Source organism: Sinohyriopsis cumingii, chromosome 15, assembly GCF_028554795.1.
Source record: "Sinohyriopsis cumingii isolate HCF-2022 chromosome 15, ASM2855479v2, whole genome shotgun sequence".
Classification (NCBI taxonomy): domain Eukaryota; kingdom Metazoa; phylum Mollusca; class Bivalvia; order Unionida; family Unionidae; genus Sinohyriopsis; species Sinohyriopsis cumingii.
In genome coordinates, this window is record NC_142975.1 from 138330637 (window position 1) to 138351148 (window position 20512).

The window sequence follows — 20512 nt, forward strand, 5'->3', positions numbered from 1 at the left end:
AAACAATGATCCCCATTCTTATCCTCAGGTCTTTTCCATACTAGAACGCGTCGCCACTGATTGTCTTTACGTCGTATCAACTTGATGACGAGCATCACGCGTCGTGGAGGGGTTCGCAATTGAATAAATTGGGACAGTTCTTGCTGGACAAGTCCAGAAACTCTGTAATATGCCCGATCTCTCTTGGACTTTGATTTTGTGGGCAGGTACTTTGTGAGCAGATGCCACTGCAGCTAAAGAGTCACCGCTGGAGGAGAAGTTTTTGGAGACGTGGGTTTCTATTGTTTCATCAACTGAGGAAGAACGGGTGTCAAGCTGGGTTTGGCAGCCATCACTAACAGCGGAGAAGTGGAAGAACCTGACGCTACTGTAGACGTGGTCACCGTCGATGCAGGTCGTGGTTTGGAAATGTAAGGTTGCGTCCTGGTAGAAGTGTCTCTCTTGCGGGTAGGTGCTGTTTCCCGAAGGGTTGTCTCGCCACTTTTGTTGTCGGATTTTGGTCAAAGCCGCGGATTAAATGCGTAGGTATGCAATGCATTGGGCTTTTCTTTCGCCGGGGACTTTTCTGTTTCTTTTTCTCTTGGCTTTTGTATTTCGTTTCCTGTGGTTGTGACCTCGTCTTGATGCCGGTACTCTTTGTCTTCCTTGGGGTTGGTTTGTCTTTTCGGGAGTGGCTTTTTGTGGATGACTATGTGGGCATTATGCTCCCATTTTAAGAAGGAACTAATGACAAGAACTTCTAGAGAACCACCACCTCCTGGTTTCAACATGATTTGCTTTTTGGTTTGAGTGTCGATACGGGGATGAGCCAGTTGCGTTAAGGCTACTTTTTTTCTGTCAAAAAAGTGCTTGGTTTGATGAGGAATGTGAATGATGCCTTGCAGTAATTGACTTTCTGTCACTGTAAGCCATCGCAAGACTTTTCTGAGACTGGCTTCTAAGACACGAGCACGTATTTGTGGATTTTTTCGCCCCTGATGCCGTACAAGGCACGAATTAATTTGACGAGAACATGAGACAGAAGGGACGTCATGTTGACGCTATTTGAAACAGACCCAAAGTGGCAGAGGGTTTTATAGATTGTGTTTGTTAAGTTGACGACGAGGACGGGTTCACGACAGATCCTCCGTCTTGGCTTCAGTGGTGATAAACATGATTACGAAATCGCAAATCATCGTGGGTGGTGGGTTTTAAATCCACGAGTAAACAGACGCGTGGGGTTTGAGTGGCATCATCGTAGGTTTGAGTGTGCCAAGGCGTTCCTGACTGCTTGGCTAAGACTCGCACTTGCGATTTATCTCTAGGGCTTTTAAACAAGACCACGTAATGAGCATTGAGACTAATGGTGCTTACTTTATTGGGGTTTACTTTATTGAAACAAATTTTGAGTAATGTGAATGACACTGGAATTACGATGATGTCCTTTGCGCGTAAACCACTTTTTAAGTTCTTCTTCGTCTTCTCCAAACATGTCGTCGAAAATGACGGTATGGGTTCGAATAGGGTCAGACACGATCTCGTCGTGTTCGCTACGAATGCGTTCCACAAACGCGATGGAATCGCCTTGACTTTCTCACACGAGGCTGCCACTCTTAGCAACACTACATGATTCGTTAAGATGGACGATCGATCAAATGATGTTCATGTTCGATCAAACGTTTGACAAATTCCGTTTCGCCTGAACCGCTAGGTCCGGCAATTAACATGTTAAAGGGATGTCGAATACACAAAGCCTCCCAACGGGCACGATCTAAGTGTTCGTCGATGATTTTAAAAGTTGAGGAAGATGAATCAGAGGCACTAGAGGTAGCCATAGTGCAGGGAATGTCATTTTTGTCACGAAGACAAACAAGACAAGAGTTTTACCCTTTTTTTAGGACACGTTTATTGCAAGTTAAAACGAAACAACACAAAAGACAAAAATACATAAAAGCCAAATGGTTATGTATAGCGATAAAATACACATCAAAACGATCAAAGTAAAATATAATCAAATCACTGTACAATATGTTTTTAGTAACCTAGGTGTTCTATGGATAGTGTTTAATGTTCTTAAAGTCTCTACATTGGGTACTGTCACACATGTGTCCTCCCGGAATGTTCTTTCGGGAATGTCTATGACACTCCTGTCCTGAAGGGAGTGGTTATCCTCGGTGACGGGTTCTTCTAGCACTGTCACTAAACCAGGTTTTAAAGTTACTTTATTCACTGGACCTTTGAATTGAGGATCACAACACTTGGGCATAATTGGCCACTTCTTTGGTCCAAGCCTCGAAACCCCAATTATTCCAGTCACGTACATCTGTCCAGTGAGGGTGTAAATCACAAGCTACACACGAATCGTCGTACACATCTTCAGTACCAAAACGATGATGAATCTTTGTTTCCAGTATCCAAATGAAAACGCAAGACTTTTAACAGAATGAGTCTCTCTGGGCATTTTAAAGGGGAACACTTTTTTTTCGGTGACAAGTACTGTTCGTAAAGAGTCCACAAGGAATCGACTGGCAAACGAAATCCCAGAACGCAAGTCACTAAGACGCATACCACGCGTCGACCCCAATTCAATGGATTCAGTTCATGTAATAAGTGTTGGTAATCATCCACCGTCTCAATAGTGTCATTGATTTCCTTCCGCGGAATTTGTTATATCACATGTGATAAAGGTTGTGGCATGGTATCCATTTTTATACCCTCTTTTGTCGGAGGTAATAAGTGTAATCTTTGGCACAAAAATTGTCGTACTCCAGTAACGAAACCAAATTGTTCAGTCACTAGTTCACACACCTTTCATCGCACAGAATTTTCCTCTAAAAACAAAATTTGATAGCGTAAAAGATTTTGGTAATCCTCTAATTCTTTCTCAGGTACTCGTTGTAGTATGGCCAACGTATAAGTAGATGAAGTATGAGTATACACCAAAGTCTTCTGGTCCTCGTCCAGTTGAACAATGTCCGACTATTGGAACGTTTTAAAATGTATCAGTCCTCTTACAGCATTGAGGTACTAGCGGTTTAAACACTGATGATGTAACGTATGCAATTGTTCTATGCGTTGGACTTGTAAAGTAACCATGATCATGTCAGTCACATAGTGAGTAATTTCTGACTACTGCCATTCAGTGTAACGGTCAAGAATGTCAATAAAATCTTCTGATGTAAATGGTCTAAAGCGAAATAATAGGATGAACGCAGACTTGATCCAGAGAGAACTGACGCTATTGTTGACATTTTTCACTTTCCTCTTGTGAATTTCTCGACACAAACGTTTTACAGTCACCAATTGAGATTTTGCTTTGGCATGTCCCTGCCAAACTTCCTTGTAGATCTCCTCGTGCAGTTCGTTTGGTAATCCTTGAATATTATTTTTTAAATGGGGTTTAAATACTTGACTAGATCTTGTCCATCATTTTACTCCTAGTCAATCTGGTTTCTTAAACGACATGGTATGCCACATCAACGACTAGGTCCCACTAAAGGTAGGTAGTGACAATCCGGAGACCATCGAGCATGTTCCAGGTAAGCCGAATCTTTCTGCTCCCGCTGGTGAAGCGGCAAACCGAAACTGAAACACTTGGCTTTATCCCCTTCACCCAAGTCGAAAGATCCGGCTCTGGCTAATTCTGTGGGGGTAGGAACTCCCAGATATTTAGGCAATTTTCCTTAAAAGGTTTGGAATTAACTTTCAAAGTTGCAGTAGTTAAGTAAACGCACAGGGAACGAATATTCATTTCTCACAGGTTCATTTCGATGAGGGTACGGTGAAATCCGTAGACGTTTGCTCAGGTATGAATGACATCCGTAGGGTGGTAGATGAATGGTTTCTCATGGAGAATGACATCTACCATGAAAGATAGTAAAGAATTCACGATAACGAGAGGCATCACTTTCACATCCGTAAGGTTTGACACGCACAGCATCACTTTCCATAGTAGGTATGGTAGTAGTATTAGTAGTAGTAGTCATAACAAAGTTCCATGATGTGGTACTACATCGCTGAGGTCACAACGTACGGCATCGCTATCATCGCAAGACGCAGTATCACATTCCACTTGCGAATCCCTAAACTTAAATGATGTCTGTTTAAAAGGATTTATCTTTCTCGCTTGGTCTTGGTAGTTACAATGAACTATCGGTCTTGGACGTTGTCCTTTTTTATATGTTGACCAATATCGACGTGACCTTACTGTAAATTGATACGGTTGGGAAGTCGCACTCGCTTCTGAAAGACAATTTAATACACTGTTTTTCCAAGGGTCGACTGACGATTTCTTGAGTGGGTAAACGTACAATCTTGTGCGGTTCGTAGGTGGTAACTTGAAAGTTTGCATCCTGTCCAGACTGCAAGGCTTCTTTCAATACGCCAAAAGTTCACCACACGACTGTTGCGATGACTGAGAGTAAATCCTTTCAGTTTACACACCATGTGCATTTCGCCTTGCTTGTCCCGGTATTCGTAGCTTTACTTTTTAGGACCGCCACTAGCAAAACTCAGAATTATGTCGTCGGGGTATTCGTCTGTCCAGGTTCCGTAACGGTTTCCTTCAATGGCTGGGTAACGTGGACCCAGACGATCGATGTAGATGCAGCTGTCCGTATCAAAGTACAGAACCCGATCTCCTAACAGTTCTAAAGCTTCGTACAATTTTAAGCGAGTATGGGCTGTCATGTAGCCACAATGATGACATTTTCAAATTCGTCGGCTTCTACAAAGGGCAGTTGTTCTTCGTAATTGACCATGATCAAATCCTCACTAACGACGCCCATGTGTTTCATGTATTTGATTTTGTCGTGAATCATCTGGGAAGTTTCTTTCAAATACTCTGTCTTGGGTAAACACGGTCATTGTGCCATATTCCCATACAAACAAATTATTATCACGTTGGCAAACCATCTCCTTCCTTCGTTTTTCTCCACGTGGTCTAAAGTGATGCATTCCTGTTAGCAGTGTTTCTCTTTGGCTTTCTTATGATCTTCGGGAGTGTGGCACTAGGAAGGTTTGTGACTGGTTTCTTGTTTCAGTTTCAAAAAGGCATCCACGTAGTCTGTAAAAATGCCTTTCCGAGTCTCGTCGCCCTTGTGGTATTTTTGTGCCTCGGGAAAGTGGTAAATTCGTACATTTTTCCAAATTTTCCATAACGACGCCGTAAAATGTCCACGTCGGAACGACAAGACTTTAACATTTCTTCATGAAAGTCGAAGGGGTACGAGGCATGAGTCTGGTACCAAGCGTAGAAAGCTTCTCGTTGTTCTGTACGCATCTTGTCGGGGTCGTAGTCGTGAGACTCAGGCAAATGGGATAGAACGGCGTGTTGATGGGCCTCGGGATTGAAAAAGTGCGGAAAATAACCTTTAGCCATTTCTAATATTCCAAACGTTTTAGGCATTCGACTCAAAGGCATGGCCAAGTAACTCATGGAATCCTTAATGTGTACTTGACTCACTAGGATGGAAATGATTTTCGCTCCGTTCAAATTCACTTTAGGACGGTCGGTGCCTTGTTCCGTATAGTTTCTCAAAAGAACTTGTCCATCGTATCCCGAGAAATTTTGAGCTATCACCGTGGCAAGGCGACGACAACCTCCGTAACGTTCGATGTCCTCTTGGCTCCACGTCTCGTCGATGTGGTTTAAGATCCATCTGGCGAAATCGGCTAGCGTGTTCGGTCCTCGAAAGATTTTTTTCACATCCTCCAGGAATCTTACTGCAGTTAGGGCAATGACTAAAGATAGGCTCTTATATTCACTTCTCGCACGCTCGATGATCCACACAGAAATTAAGACTGTGAATGCCAGTCTCTTGCATACATTCAAAATCGAAAGAGTTGAAATTGCCTTTCTTCGGGTCATCTTCCTTCTCCTCTTGTTTGGAATCATATTTTTCCGAATGTAGCATTCATGTTCCAAGTCCACAATTTGGTGACAAATATGACATCGTTTCTTTCCTGAACATACGTGTAACTTGGCACTGTTAGTACGTATGCCTGGTCTACGAGTAGGGCACAATCTCAGGAGTTGACAAGCACTTTTCGTCTGTGAACATTAGTTGTTGGTAACAGACAGGGCTGACAAAAGTTCGCTGATAAGCAGGGCAATGCACTCGTTCGTGACCTTTGTCCAGACAGGGTTGAAAGGCCAAACATCTTGAGCATTTTGATCCAAAATGCTTGTGTTGCTCTCGATTGGTATAACCATAGTCACATTCTCACAGTAATGACTGTATCCCACGAATGCAGTGATACTGGTGATGGCATCGAAATGTTCATCGTGATGATAGACATGAATGTATTTTCCGTCTGTTAAATCTTTGCCTCGAAGCAACAAAACTCCGCCCACTTCTTGAGGTTGTACTTTTAAAAGTGTAGCGTTGAGCCAAGTCGTCTTACAACTTTTCATTTCAGAATGCCAAAGGGTGTGTTTTTGGATAACCCCGTTTTCTTCGTTGTTTGGCTCAGTTCGATTTTTGAATACTTTGCTCTTTTCCATTCTGCAGTGTCGTTCTTCTTGGCATACGTTCGTCCCACCACGGGCTAAACACATCTGGTCTTGAATGTTGTTAATTTGAATGAGGCTACGCTTGACGCTACTAAGTTCGTCCACCAATAACACTTTTCTGCGTTGTCCTGTCCCGTTTGGAAGAAACACGTGGGTCATGAACAGTGTGGTTTTTCCATCGGTGACGTGAAACTTGTCATTGGATTGTTACACGTGTTGAATCGCGTCAATGACTTTGGAACGTGTCAATCCAACCGGGTGACTTCAAACTGTCGAGATGACTGGAAAGTTTCAAACGATCGTCTTCTTCGGCTTTACATTGTCGTTTCAGTGTAGTTAACACAGACTCCCACACATCGGAGATGAAGCCCTCTGCTTTCTCCAACGGTACCTCGGACTTGAAATCTTTAAACTTCGCCGTGTAAATGTAAGCCATCGTTCTAAATTTTCTAGAGGAGAGGAGCGCTTTTCCGTATCTCGAATGTGGTAGTACTTATCAGGGTTTACTAATGGCGGTGGACTTTGGCTGGGTGAAGAATCTCTGGGTCTGGATTCTGGCTCGCTCATGTCATCTTCAGAATCACTGGCATGAATCTGAGCCAAGATTTCATCTACTGTGCGAGGAGATAAATCACCTTTCTGCCTCTTACTTTCTTCTCCTTTCTCCACGAAGTGATGAGATCGTTTCATCTTGACTGCAAAAAGTCAAATGCGTGTAGTTTAATCGCCATCGACCCCTTTGTATCCATGTCAGACCATCACACACACATATATATATATATATATATATATATATATATATATATATATATATATATATATATATATATATATATATATATATATATATATATATATATATATATATATATATATATATATATATATATATATATATATATATATATATATGCATATATATATATAGGGTCAGTGTCTTCCCTTCCAGTATTCATTTCACTCTCAAACCGACCAGAGCGATGCAAGAGCCAACACTGATCGAACTTCTGATCAGAGCTTTGTGAGGTGTCATACGAAAGTTTTCTTTAGACAAGCCGAAGGACTACTCACCCTCCTTTCGAGATCAAATTCAATATACTTGCTATATCTGTAAGAAGAAAGGATATTGGTCTTCAGAGTGTCCAGACTGTGAAAAAAGAAAGACAGGTGTCAGAAGAGACAAAAGACTATATACCTGTTTTCATTGTCAGGCAAAAGAACGTTTGTCTTCAGAATGCCCTAATTAACAACAGGAGCAAGAGTAAGAGAGGGGTTCCGAACAGGAAGAAGAAGAGGTACCCTCGCCAAAGGAAGAACCCAAACACGTGGAGAAAGATAAAAAATAGAAGAAAAGAAGACGATGAGAAAGTAAGGAAGAAGAGGAGGAAAATACTGTGAAAGTGAAGAAATTTAAACAACAACAGAGAAAGTGAACAAAGTGACAGAAGAATTTTAAGAACTTTTTAAAGTGTTTTGTTGTGTTGTGTTGTGAATTGGGTTGTAAAAATTGCACCAGAATAGAGCAGGCAGAAAACGTAAGTGTCTCTCGGTTTCGATCTTTTAGAATATGGACCTACACCCACGCACTCACACACCTACATCATGGGTAAAAAAGTGATTTTGAGTTTTAATTGATTTTGACAATTGAAATACTAACTCTTTTCGAGAGAGGTGGGTGGCCCTGAAAAGGATCGTTGTGTATTTGTTTAAAAAAAAAAAAAAAACTCAGGAACGGGACGTAATCATCTTTAATTGGCTTAAGCCTTTGCCACGGCCAAGGCCTACTTATGGACTGGCTTCTGTCAATGATTTGGTAGAAATCACTAGAGGTGGTATCGCAGACGTAGTAACAGGGTTGGGATGTTTGGCTCGGGAAGGTCTTTTTTCTCTTGGGTCGTATTAAAGAAGTCTGATACATTTCTTTCAGACTTCTTAACTCTGCTAGAATGTCTAAGAGTACCGTCACCGTTTGACTTTCACTATTTCCCTTTTCTCCTAGACCTTGTTTCTTCTCTGCTGATTCGTCCTGTCGTTTCCTTCTTGCCTCTTCTTCTTCTCGCTTTTGCTGTCGAAGGAGAAAAGCTTGTTCTGCTTCTTTCTGCTTTGTAAAAATTTCACAAATTCTTCTTTCTGTCTCTGTTTAAAATTCTCGACTTGATACCGGAACAAATTCATGCTAAGAAGAGCTAAAATCGACTAAATCCCAATTAAAATGGACCTCTTCTGGAAGTAAGACTGTGTTGACTTTGGTAGCCGCTGGTATTCCTTCGCTTCCTGTCTCCACGGCCGGTGCACCTCAATTCAGCGTCTTCTTAGGTTTCATCATGTCTGAAAACTCTGTCGCACGGAATCACTGCGCACAGAGGCTAGCGCATCTATATAGGGAATGTGACGTCACACAACGCTCTCTTTGGCTTGGATGACAGAATATGTGTTGCGACTGAAATTTTTAACGCGTGTTTGGATTGGTGAAAATATTCAATCCGTTTCGATCCGCTCTTCCACTATAAATAACCCCGTTCAGTTTATTCCCTTCACCTGTTCTCCTCACAAGATGTGGAATAACGTAGAATCACCTACTCTAGTATCGTCAATGCTGTTCCGTACGGACTTAACCATGTAAGTCAGATCACCATCCGTATCGAGCATTTGGAAAAGAAGAATTTATGTGGAGAGACAAGGTTATTTGAAGAGAGTTTTCATCTACGGTCCAGAAGACAGAAAATGTTTGAGGAAGAGAATAAGACCTATGTGTTGCCCTCTATGTTAACGGAATGATGTTAACAAAAACGCAAAGGCCCTTTTCAGGGTCATTCATATGCCTCGAAAAGATTTGCTTTCTTGCCTAAACTTTTGTTTAGTCGGTTGTATCGTTGTTTGTGTTTGTATGTTGTATGTGTTATATATGTCTATGTCCCACCAGTCCCATTCCCCCCAAGCCTTCTAGGTTTCTCCCCCGCTGTTTGGTCGATTAAGGTCAGCTCCTTGCAACATTGTTACCAATCTTCAGTTCTGTGACGTCACCTCACCTGTTCCATTCCTATTGTCCGTATATAACCCCAACCTCTTGTCCCTTTACAGGTCCAAGACGTTTTTGACCGGGATTTTCCTTGTCCGTATAAATCTTGTCTGTATACAGGCCCAGAGGGTTCTGTAATATATTTTCCCATTGTCCGTATATCGTCCCCTATTACTTTTGCCATGAAAGAAAGAATCATGCAATATTAATTATTCTGGATGTGCTGAAGATAAAAATAATATTCGCAATTATATATACATACATTATCATCATTTATTTCGTTTTAATCACCCTTTTTTCCAACATTAGAGAGAAATGCAGACGTGCACAAGTTATTATTAAAAATTACCTAATGTCGCTGAAGAGGAAATTAAATCAAGTATCACAATAAAGTGAATACATTTCATTGAATATACATCCATTTAGTTGGTAAACAAAGTTTACACTGAATGTAATATTTATCTGTATCGGTAAGCAATATAATACGAGTGCAGATCAGATCATTGACAAATTCATTGGACACTGCGGGCGTATCACATGTGTAGTAACGTGACGCTTAGGAGTCACGCATTATGTGTTTTCAGATCATGCATCATAAATCCAAATAAACAGCCCGAAGTGACATGTCAATGCTGTAATAGGTGACCTGTACGATTCACATGCTATAAATTTTGATTAGAGAATGTATCTTAAATTCCAAAAACACAGACACGAGTGATATATGCAGGTCCTTACTCTGGCCTTGTTTATTGATGGTTTACACCACATTGTAAATATCCCCACCTGCTCGCCCCTACTATAATTTTGCAATAATGCTCCGGAAGCATTGTAGACTAATAAGTCAGTAGATAAAAACAGTAATACCCGAGACAGTACAGGTATATGCCAACGTGTCAGTCCATCGTGTTTAAATCATTATTTACACATAAATGGATCAAAACAAAATTTGATTTGAATAAAGAAATTAGTCATCATAATATAATTGTTTTAAAATGTTTTACGGCACAAAAAGACAAGTGGATTATTGATTGCCGAGGCACTGCAACAACGTGTTTTGCCTAAGGACACAACACGTAAATAGATCCGGCTGATCCAATTGTACGATTCGACAACCGTATACATTTGGTCGCGAGACGGGCACAGAGGCGTAGCTATGATATTTTGCGCCCGGGGACGAACTATAAAATTGGCGCCCCAGCCCCCTCCCCGTTTAATCACATTTTTGAATATTACCCTTGTTTACTTATTATATATAATGTAACGTTTGTAAGCCTCATTTTGGCGCCCCTGTACCTTGGCGCCCGGGGGACATATGTACCCCCCCCCCAGCTATGCCTCTGGACGGCACGTTAAACACTGAGCCACAATTCTCTCTCTCTCTCTCTCTCTCTCTCTCTCTCTCTCTATATATATATATATATATATATATATATATATATATATATATATATATATATATATATATATATATATATATATATATATGTATATATATATATATATATATATATATATATATATATGTATATATATATATATATATATATATATATATATATATATATATATATATATATATATATATATATATATATATATATATTATATATATATATTACCATACATCAAGGAGGAGTAGATATAGCTCGACTTTCAAGAAGGCTGACGTTGTCACTATATTGGGACAAAACAAACATCAACAGTCATCTGACATTGATTGATGTAGCGATAAGATGCGAGTGCACAAATCGTGCAAACAGTATACAAATATGCACATTCGGAAGGCAGTCATACTTGGTAACTTCCGCAGATTAATTCAAAGTCACAGATAAAAAAAATACACTCTGCACTGTGTAGGATTTGTATTTAATTGTTAAGAAAAACTTAAGAAGATTCTTAAGATTTTAAATAGTAAAGATACTTAAATAAGAAGAGACACGTGGGAATAAAAAATGAAAACAATTTTTTTACTCTCACTTTATTTTCATGCCGCTTTTCTGGATTTTATTAAGATTAAAAATCAGAATCGGTATCCTCAACAGCAAGTTCAATCGGTGTTGTCGTCTGCTCAGGCTCCTGCAAACTGAAACATAAGTTGAATGCTTCAACATAATGAGGAAGTGAGGTTGTTCGTGTCCTGAATATAAAAAATAAACTCGTATTTTTGTGGCATAACGCAAAGGAACGTCCTAGGTCTCTGCAGTGGACGCCCTGAATTCTTAATGAAGCCGCAAAGGCCATATGAATAGGTATATGAAAGCGATCATGCACTTTTTGCAGATCTCAATTGCTATTTGATTTCTGAATAGGAAATTGTTTGGAGAAGAAGCTGGGTTTGTGCGGTTTTCGTAATATATACACCGCCCTTACAAGACGAAAACGAGATGTTCTTGGGAGAAAATATCGCCCTTCATGGGCCGCTTGGAAGTTCCTATATTAAGGTAGGAAGTCAAAAGTGTGTTTGTGGGGGGGATCGGATAACCAAATCCTGAGATCCTCTGACACGGTTTGGATCACCCATCGTTTTTGGGAGAATGTTTTGTTAAAATCTGACTCAAAGGGCTTCTTAGGGTGGGTTGCCAGATGGCGTGCTTGACGGCGTATCACTGGCTATTGAAGGAATTCATTGGAAAGGAGAAACTATCTTTCTGGCTATCGACTCTCTATCCACCTGCGAGAATAGGGACATATTTCGCTTCGCGAGGAGAAAAAAGGAAAAGAAAAACACGCTGTTGCTGAGAACCGTCACTGCGAATTCTCTGGGGTGACGATCGCGCCTTTTTTTGTATGTTCTCACCTGCTCAGTTATAAACCCTAACATAAGTGAAGAACCGAAAGGGAGCAAGCATAAAGAAAAACATCAATGATCGTGTGTGGCTTTTTGAGGCTAAACAAAAGGAAATCGTCATAATCGCGAAGTCTAATAGGAAGGATATTGACATAACGTTCTTGACTGTTATGCCTGTTTGTATTTGTTTCGTTTTTCTCCTCCATGAATATATATTATGTATAATTGTATTTTGGACTTGACCTAGTCCAAAGTCAAGTTTAGTGTGCACCTGACCAGTATGTTTTATTTTGCAAGCAAATGATAGATAGTTAATATTTCTCAATGAGTATTAGTTAAATATTAGGGTCATTGTCAATGGAGGTAAATATGTTATTTTGGGTCTGGGTCGAGGATATTGGAATCCCACCTATGAATAATATGTTGTACCTGATGTTTTCCATTTTCTTTATTATAATTTTAGTAATAGGCCTTGTCTTGTGGACAATTTAGATTGTTCTAGAAATGAACTTTTAACCCTCATCCAGTTTCTACATTGTGTCTTAGCATTTTATATTATGTTGTTTACTTGAGAAATTACTAATTCTTGCATTGAACATCTGAGGCAGAATCAGCCTTATTATTATGTTCAATATTTCATTTCGGTGGAATTATTTTTTCAAATTAGTAGTCACTTGAAATACATGGTGCTCATCTATAATAGTCTTGAACTGGAACATTAATTTGGAATTATGGTAAATTCAAACAAGGACATCATTGATTATATTATTGTGATTCATCAAAAGATTGCTGGCACATATCCACGTTCCAGGCCACAACATGCAAATCAATACGTTCAGTATCGGATCTTATTTCAAACACCACTGGACTTTAATTAGAACTGTATGCATTAGAAAAAGGAAGATTTTGAATTTAATTCACAATGCTGTAAGTTCCTTTTTAATTTTCACTTTGTATTGTACAGAACTAAATTATTTATTGAATTTTACAAAACGTGTTGGTTTTCGCTCTTTTCTGTTACTGTATAAGACCATATAGTCATAACGATGACTTTGACGTGGAGTTAAAGACTTGTCTGCGCATTTTGTCAACATCTAGAGAAAGTTCGTGTGGGAAAAATCTCTACACGTCACTTTCACCAGTGGGATGAGAAGGTTGCATGCAACTGACAAGCCGTAAAGAAGCTCTTGCTTTATCGGGACCGCGAATACGCCAAGAAATGGTAATTTCTTTATCTTGAAGAATAATAGCAAGATTCTGAATGACGAACATTCGTGTTCATCGTCTAAATTTACCAAAGTATTAACATTGCATGAAGAATAGATTGAAGGTGGAGAATGCCATTCAGACGGAAACAAAATCAAATAGATTTTCTCTTATGACTGCCGTGAAGTAAATTTCGTCCGTTCCATAGTTGAATTAGCGTTCTCCCGTGTTTAATATTTTTATTTTTTGTTTGTTTGTTGTTTATTGTTAACGATAAAATGATGATGAAGTATCATCAGTGGGCATTTCATTTTGCAAACTGGATATGCCGCCAACGACGATCACACGCATGCCGATCGGAGAGGCTTCTTAAGTAATACCGGTTAGCTATGCATTAGTACGGCAAATACATTAACTGGTTATATCTCACTAGGATAATTTTCTTTCTTACCTCCGAATCCATCTTCCAGGAAACAGGGAAAAACGACTTTCTGTTTAAATAAAGGGAAGCAACTCGTACGTGAGTACCGGTATATCCAACTTAAACCAGTTTTATATTCGCTGCCATTTGCCAAGATGTCCTGCAAATAGCTGAGTTCATTTTTATAAATTTATAACTTAAAATTAATACTAAAAATTTATTTTATAGCTGTACAAATAGTAAAAATATTGTTTTAAATGCTACTTGCATCGTTTTTGTAAATTCGGTGAATTTATTAATATTTGTATATATATTAATAGTATCATACCGTTCGTTATTCTCACATGCTCCCATTTATCCGTTCACACGGAAATTCTTGTGATTTGCATATCGAAGAAATTGTTATATGTTTCGTTCTATCCCTTCAGGCTTGAATAAAAGTCTTTGGCGCTTTCTGAAACTACTCAAAATGTGTCATCTCTCTGTTCTGTACGACTTCATCTACTTCCATGGTGGTGTATTTGAACATCGTCAAAGATATGTTAAGTTCAGTTCATGTTAAATAAAAGAACGATATCATATCCATTTTCTGATTATTTAGGGAATGTAAGATCTTCTTCCATCCCAACAATTCGTTCATCTGGGTATGGGAGTTTTTACGCACTTCAACCTGGTATGTCTTCTCCAACTTTTGGTGGTCGAAACCGTCGACGTTGTGGAGTCTACTTCCAACTAGAAATGGATGACAGCCAGGAAGCTTTTGCAACAGCGGACATTATCCCATTGGATCGCTTCTACATGCACCTTATGCAAATGGCCTTGCTATCTCAGTGCGCCCCTTTTGAATGCTGCTAGATTATAGGATCAACCTAACAGGCGAGATTGTATCATTCCTGGACCAATGGCGGAACCAAGATTGGTTCACGACATGAATGTCTTTCGAAAAGCTGAAAACGGTTGTAACCGTGCGTACAGATGAAAGCAGACTGGTTGATATCACAAATGTTTTGGCGCTTCGACATCGTGAGAAGCTAGTAGGTTTCCTGAGGACACATCAATCTCTTAAAGTTGAAAGCTCCCTTCAGTGTTTCTCACTTTCTGAGATACCGTCTTCAGAGCAAGTTCGTGCTCATCGTGTCAGACAACTCGGTGGTAGTGATGTACCTCCTCCAAAAAGGCGATACCAAATTACTTCAATTCTGGTCTAGGAATTTCACCGTCGATGCGCACATCCAGGCAGGCTAATTGTTTTGACCGATTCTCTGTCAAGGAAGGAATAGATTCTCCATAGTGAATAGTTCCTTCATCCCTCGATCTTTCACTGGATTTTCCTGCTATGATGGAGTCCCATCGTCGATCTTTGTGCAAATGGGCGGAATTACAAACTTCCATCTCCGTTTCCAGAGTACCGCATCCATAGGCTTTCTCCGTGGATGCTCTTTCTATCAGATGGGAACTATTGAAACTCTTCTAAATACCCGAGATGACGTTAACGCAGATGCATTACAATATGTTTAAAAACAATGCGCCATATCTTTATTGAGTTATAATAAACGAATTAGATACGGAATGTCCAACACATCCTCAACATGAAGCAGAGCTAGTACAATATTCCATACCACAGCATCTAAAAATTACGTTAGAGGCTTGATATCATTTTATCACGTACATTGAGAAAACGATTGTGAAGCAGAGTTACTGCACGCGAGACTATTAAAAAAACTGTATTTCATCATCTGTATAAAATGATACAAAGTCACAAATATATCGGTGTCTTGAACGAGCCAGAGCTTACCAAAAAGTAGCTAGAGGAACAAGGAGGAGATCTGGACTCATTTGCAATTATCATTCAATCGTACGTATTCAACGCAAATGAGTGCATATAAGATGCAATGATCAGAAAGATCCATAACGAATATCGTTGACAAGAACGCAATTGTGCTGAAATGTAACAAATATTCAAAATAGAATTAATGGATGAAATACAACCTAAGTTCTAACTACAACCAGAGGACGAAATACGACAAGAAGACAACAATATAATGGTCTAAAATTATATACAGTGAAAGTTAATATAGACCTAGTCATTTTATCAGCAATCTGGAGAAAGATCAACGGGGGAGCTTATGGCCTACTATAAATATGTATCACACACACGCATACTGCTACAAGAAATCATACCAATATTACAAACGTCTGTTTTTTTTTTGCTAACAGCAATTCCTTTGTGCTGTGGGTTCTACTATCATGGGCATTTGAGTAAATCCATTTCTTCTGTACATATTTGGCGTCGGAATAGCAGCACATAACTGCTTTTAGAAAAGTGGAGCCAGATTTTTAAAACGAAAAGGCAATGTGACAATACGATTACGTCATATATATGAAAATTCGAAACCAAATTAGGACTTGCTTGCGTTGCGCCGCATTCAGCATGGCAGATCTTGTTAAGGAATTCAGAAAAGTAGATAACATCCTAGTCGAACTAAGCTCAGTATGTGCTAGCAAGCACGAGACAATGCATTCCAAACATATCAGTACCATAGCTTTTAAATAAAAGCGTTGGTACTGAAATCAATGATGGTTACCTAACTAAGGTGAGAAAATAAACGATGCTCAATGAAAATGTGATGCCGTCGATACTGGTTTTGACAAAATCATATAATGGTACCCTTCTGCCAAGACACGTATGGATCTTTACACATCGATTTCGATCTCTGCATAAAAATCAGAATGGTCCAGGTGTTCTTTCGACGCCTGATACATTATTTTGAGAGCGTCCTTGACAAACTTGTATGCTCTATTTTCGATCTGATTAACTGCATCATCTAGCTGGCATCTTCTACATTCCATCATATGGTAAATGCTACTTAAGCGTTGTTTGCGTTATCAAATGAGGCAATAAAACTGTTTGAGTCAAGGTCGGTCATTGGCTTTTCTTTCCCTAATTCAAATACATATTGTCGCAATTTTGATCTAGCCCACTTCAATGTTCAGCATAGCAGGTTACGAGAGTAATATAATTGTACGCGATCTTAAACATTTTACAAGACATGACAACGAATAGTTTTCCGTCATGATATATTTTGTGAAGTCATTTATAGCAGATGTAATACAATCTGGCAGGTTCTGGGCGCTCATGATCACGTTGCCATGTTCTTTATTAATATTGCTTTTGTTTAGAATAGATTCTTTAACTTAAAATCATTGAAGTTACAAGACTCCATTAGACATATCGATATCAGACCTTTCTAGTATCTGTCGTTATTCTCTTTTATGAAATTTTTATCGTATTCTGGATAACCTTTAAATTGATCCAACAAAAACTTACAAAACATTGTGCTATGGAATACTTGTCGCATAGGTGAAAGGCTTTTGGATGCGGATTTCAGATTGACCGCCTTCCTTGGGCAGCTGAAGCCGGGTTCATATTGTAAGTCGGGACATGCCGATTGACGGTTTCAGAATTTTGGTTAGACTCCACCCCGAGTGCCAAAAACACTGTTGTTTCTTCCATGAGACGCTAGACCTTTTTCAAAAAGTATCTATAACAATTTTCGATACTGTATAGACATGTAATAAGGTAGGTTGCCAGGTTTATGGTGAGTATATTTGCATAGTTTGTGTTGCTAAAATAGAACGAGCGCAAGGAAAACAACTCTTGCTTGCCAAATATTCAAACAAGGAAGTTAACTAGTGTTACCCTACAATGAATACAACCATGGGTGGTAACTCTTGTCACCGTAAATGATACAGAAGAGGTAACTCGTATGTACCTGCCAATCATTTTTGTCTGAAACCATTACATAAGCTCTAATCTTCTGCCACTATATGCTGTCAATTTTATTTAAAAGCATTATCCTATCTATCTATCGTCATTTTGATTATGTACAAGTATATCAAGTTTCATCCTTTTGTCTTAAATGGCTTTAAAGTTCTAGAGCGGAAGGGATTGTGTGATGGAAACAAGTAAATTACTGACCCATAACCTTGACCTTGAAATAGGACCCCCAATAAAGCAAGTGACACCTTCGAGTGATGATGTGTTTCATCTCTTAATCTCAAAGTTCAAGAACAGAATCGAAGGTGTAAAAGACGGACGGAAGAACAAATACTATGTACCGCTCTTTTCTAAAACAGATGTGGGGAAATTAAAGTTTTGAAATTCCTAAACCCGTGATTTTAAACAAGGGGATTTAACGGTTTCTGTCTGGGAAGGATCCATTTGCAAAGTTTTATGATTTCAACCTGTTATAGGAATACCATATTCGAATTAGCGGTACTTACTCGAGTCTTATAGAACAGATGTGAAACAACGGATCCATATGCAAGGTATTATGATTTCAACCTGCTTGAGGAATACCATATTCAAATTAGCGGTACTTACTCGAGTGTTATAGGACAGATGTGAAACAACGGATCCATATGCAAGGTATTAGGATTTCAACATGCTAGAGGAAAACCATATTCGAATTTGATATATGGTATTTACTAGAGTTTTATAGAATATGTGTTTCACAACTGGAAATAACTGTGGCAGAGAGAGAGAGAGAGAGAGAGAGAGAGAGAGAGAGAGAGAGAGAGAGAGTTTATAAGTTGCATTATTGTTAGTTACATTATTGGCAGTTTTTGTTCACAGCAGCTACAAGTACAGATGAAGCTCGTAATTACATTATGTCCATCCCCAAAAAACCCACCTATTTGCTTTCTAGTTAAATATTTCTAACGATGAACCTAGACTACGAACTGTTCCTTATAATTTTCCGGTGAAACAAACCATTATTTATCTTTTTTTTAAGTGATGATTACATCGATCACATTGTCTTCCTTACTCGAGCAGGATAATCGTTACGAACTAAAGTCTATTTCAGCCAAAGGTTGAATTATAAACATTTTCCCTGATTTACATGTAGCATGGTAAGTTTATATTTTATGAAAATATATCTGTTTAACAACGCACTTAGCCTTAGTATATATATAGCAATGCAGTGAGCACAAAACGACGTGGTGACACAACGAACCAACTGGAGACCCTATTCTGCTTCCATAGTATTCATGAACGTTATTCGTATACTCTACCTCAGTGGAAACTATGGATATTCACATACGTACACTGCACATCTGAAGTATTACTGTACCTTGCAGTATTAATGTGGCCTGTAGTATTACTGTACCTCTGCAGTATTACTGTGGCCTGTAGTATTACTGTACCTTGCAGTATTACTGTAGCCTGTAGTATTATTGTACCTCTGCAGTATTGCCCTGGCCTGTAGTATTACTGTACCTTGCAGTATTACTGTGGCCTGTAGCATTACTGTACCTCTGCAGTATTAATGTGGCCTGTAGTATTACTGTACCTTGCATTATTACTGTAGCCTGTAGCATTACTGTGCCTCTGCAGTATTACTGTGGCCTGTAGTATTACTGTACCTACGCAGTATTACTATACATCTGCAGTATTCCTATGGCGTCCATTATTACTTTGCCCTGCAGTAGTACTGTGCCTCTGCAGTATTGCTGTGCCGTGCAGTATTACTGTGCCTTGCAGTATTGCTGTGCCGTACAGTATTACTGTGCCTTGCAGTATTGCTGTGCCGTGCAGTATTACTGTGCCTTGCAGTATTGCTGTGCCTTGCAGTATTGCTGTGCCGTGCAGTATTACTGTGCCTTGCAGTATTGCTGTGCCTTGCAGTATTGCTGTGCCGTACAGTATTACTGTGCCTCTGCAGTATTGCTGTGCCGTACAGTATTACTGTGCCTTGCAGTATTGCTGTGCCGTACAGTATTACTGTGCCTTGCAGTATTGCTGTGCCTTGCAGTATTACTGTGCCGAACACACTGCGTTTGATATTAACATCTGAATTAAAATACTAGCACCAGATCTTCTGTATTTTCCTCCATTTCAAATTGTCTGTGTTTATGACGTCACAATCACTCAAATACAAAAGATCGATAATTTTCATGGACTTTATCTTTATTTCTTCTCATTTGTCTGAATTATATATGTAAAGATACAATACAGATAAAACGTTCTTTTTCAAAAATGAAGGTGACAATATTTACAAATATGAAACCGTCCTGCGGTGAAAGTCTGAATGACATTTTTCATCATATAAAGAAAATAATGATCCAATAAATAAAAAAAGAAATTTATTTAAAATGAATAAATTTATCCTATAAGAGAATAATCATTTAAAAATTTAAAAAGAAATTCATTTCATATGAATAAATTCATCTATGGCAGCTTCAAAGCGATTGAATAACTGACGCTTAATGTTATCGTTTGATATCATAAAAATGTCCACTTGAGTCACGTGTAAACGGTTTGATAATCTGATATTCAGCCAACAACGGCTTCATTAGAAGCAGCATCAAAAGCAACATTCTCGACAATACTTTTACTACTAATACAATAATAACAATCAAATAAAACTGCTGGGCTTGGGGGAATTTATGTTTCAAATTTTCAGCACAATTCACAGGTCACATGTGTTAGAAGTTCACGCTACAAAAATAAATTGTATATTGATTTTCTTTTTACTTGGACGTAAAAGTACACATACAGCTGACTATTCTACTTTGTTATCT